The sequence below is a fragment of the Babylonia areolata genome, chromosome 1 (assembly GCF_041734735.1).
Source record: "Babylonia areolata isolate BAREFJ2019XMU chromosome 1, ASM4173473v1, whole genome shotgun sequence".
Classification (NCBI taxonomy): domain Eukaryota; kingdom Metazoa; phylum Mollusca; class Gastropoda; order Neogastropoda; family Buccinidae; genus Babylonia; species Babylonia areolata.
The window spans coordinates 5,583,131-5,585,630 of record NC_134876.1 but is presented as its reverse complement, the minus strand read 5'-3'; the positions used below and the strand labels follow the sequence as shown (position 1 = coordinate 5,585,630).

The window sequence follows — 2,500 nt, the reverse complement described above, 5'->3', positions numbered from 1 at the left end:
TAAACCTTATATATGCACGAAAGCCACAAATCAGTTGGACAGTTGTTTGGAACAGGTCTTTGGATCCTTAAAACGAAACAACAATATGATGTGTGTGAAATTATGTCCATTTTTCTGTGTGGAAATTGCTGGATATGGCCGGAAATACCACAACACACACACACACACACACACACACACACACACACTCGTATAATCACCACATGCAGACGGCCAGCTCTCTTTCACTTACATCACTGCATGCTTGACTCATGTCTGTTAATTTGAAACCTCTGTGGTTAGTTATTGGATGTAACTACCCCTTTTCCCCCATGGGTGTTAAATGACTATAATTGGTAGCTCACTACGCTGTCAGGAAGTCGAGAGATGGCTTTTAGTTGGGAGCACTACTGCTTTGAATTGCACACACACTCACACTCAATTTGATTGCTCTTAATTCACACATTTTGAGTCGGCTGTAGAAAAAGCGACAGGTGGATGTTCCCAATTATTATGATCACTAATATGATTTTGAATGTCATTATGATGATGATGACGATTATCATTATTTAAGATGATACCAAAACTTTTCGGCTGACAAGGCAGTGAATCAAAAAGTTTGCATTTATGAAAACATGCATTTGATGGTTTGTTCTAACACGTCGATGACGGAAACACGAATGTGTTCAGGACATGAAGACAAGGTTGGTTGTTTTGTTGTTGCTGTTGTTGTTTCCTTAGTAATGGTGATAATTCATGATGATGAATCATAGTGTTGGTTGATGGTGGTGTTTTTATCGATAAAGAGAAAGAGAGAGAAGCGAAGAAGAATGCATAGATGTGTTTTCTGATGAAAGAATAACTCATTGTTGTCATATACAATTGTAGTCTGTTGTTGTTGTTGTTGTTGTTGTAAGTGTTATTGTCTGTTATTGAATGCTGCAAACGAATATGCTCGTCAGTAAAGGGCTGTCACCTCGCTGAAATAAGACAGAGAACACAGGTCAGGATGTCAGTTGCCTTTCTTTATTTGGACGTGTTCATCTTGGCATTACTCTCCGTTTGACCAGAAAAAAAAACCCGAAAACGGAGTATGGCTGCCTACATGGCGGGGTAAAAACAGTCAAACACGGAAAAACCCACTTGTGTACAAACGAGTGAACGTAGGAGTTGCAGCCCACGAACGAAGAAGAAGAAGAAGAAGAAGAAGAAGAAGAGAAAAACAACAACATAAGTGTACGATAAGCTGTAATTGCACTTCAGACCTATGTCACATTGATCTCGTTTCACCAACGTTCAACAGCCAAGGGGTTTAAGTCTGCTTTCTGCACAGACTGACTCACGAGCTCCGGAACAAAGGATTCGAGCCGAAATCATCACGTGTGGTTTGTTTGTATTTCTTTTTATCACAACAGATTTCTCTGTGTGAAATTCGGGCTGCTCTCCCCAGGGAGAGCGCGTCGCTACACTACAGCGCCACCCATTTTTTTTTTGGTATTTTTTCCTGCGTGCAGTTTTATTTGTTTTTCCTGTCGAAGTGGATTTTTCTACAGAATTTTGCCAGGAACAACCCTTTTGTTGCCGTGAGTTCTTTTATGTGCGCTAAGTGCATGCTGCACACGGGACCTCGGTTTATCGTCTCATCCGAATGACTAGCGTCCAGACCACAACTCAAGGTCTAGTGGAGGGGGAGAAAATATCGGCGGCTGAGCTGCGATTCGAACCAGCGCGCTCAGATTCTCTCGCTTCCTAGACGGACGCGTTACCTCTAGGCCATCACTCCAAGGTTACCAAAACAGTAACACAGTACAATACATGTGGTAAAAGAGAACACACGTTGGACCCGATATCCTCTCAATCCTGTACAATGTTATCTGTTTTCTGACCTTTTTTCAGACAAGGATGAAATTCACCCAACAGACGCAGCATCCAGCAACATGATTGCAGATATCTTACGAGTAAGTTGAAAGGTGGTGTAAGCTGTAGAACAGACTTTACAGTTCACAAAATATACCCATGTACTGCTTTCAGAAGTTACTACTGTAGAGGACTGCACATACGCTGTACCGTTTGTTTACCAGATAGTATGTTATTATTTTTTTTAATTCATTTATTTTGTAGATACTACATGGACAAACAATGACATAAAAGAATCGATAAAAGCATAGTTCATTTTGATTCATAGCAAACATGCAACGTAACATACAAGGATGCGAAAAGAAAGAAAAGAAGATGAACTGTGAAGGTTGCAATAAAACAAATACGAGACAATGGTATGGTTTCAAAATATAAACTTCAGGGGATAGGACGGGGCAAAAGATTCCAACACAGCATTGTGGATCAATGAACAGTGAAGACATTGGGACAAGAAGATGTCGGAGGATATATTCCAATACTTCACGTATCTTATATGATATCTAGTTTTATATGAAATACCCTTCCACCCTTTCATTAACAATTTCATTCAGTTTCCCAATGCTCGGCTTATATCACAGATTGACAAAAGCCTACAGTTTGACCA

The 2,500-nt window shown here is 40.2% G+C and overlaps 1 protein-coding gene across 1 annotated transcript in view; it reads left to right on the top strand.

Annotated features, from left to right (window-relative positions):
- LOC143290946 (sodium/calcium exchanger 1-like) overlaps window positions 1–2,500 on the top strand; it is a 25,991-nt gene that overhangs the window by 10,973 nt on the left and 12,518 nt on the right. The window lies entirely within an intron of this gene.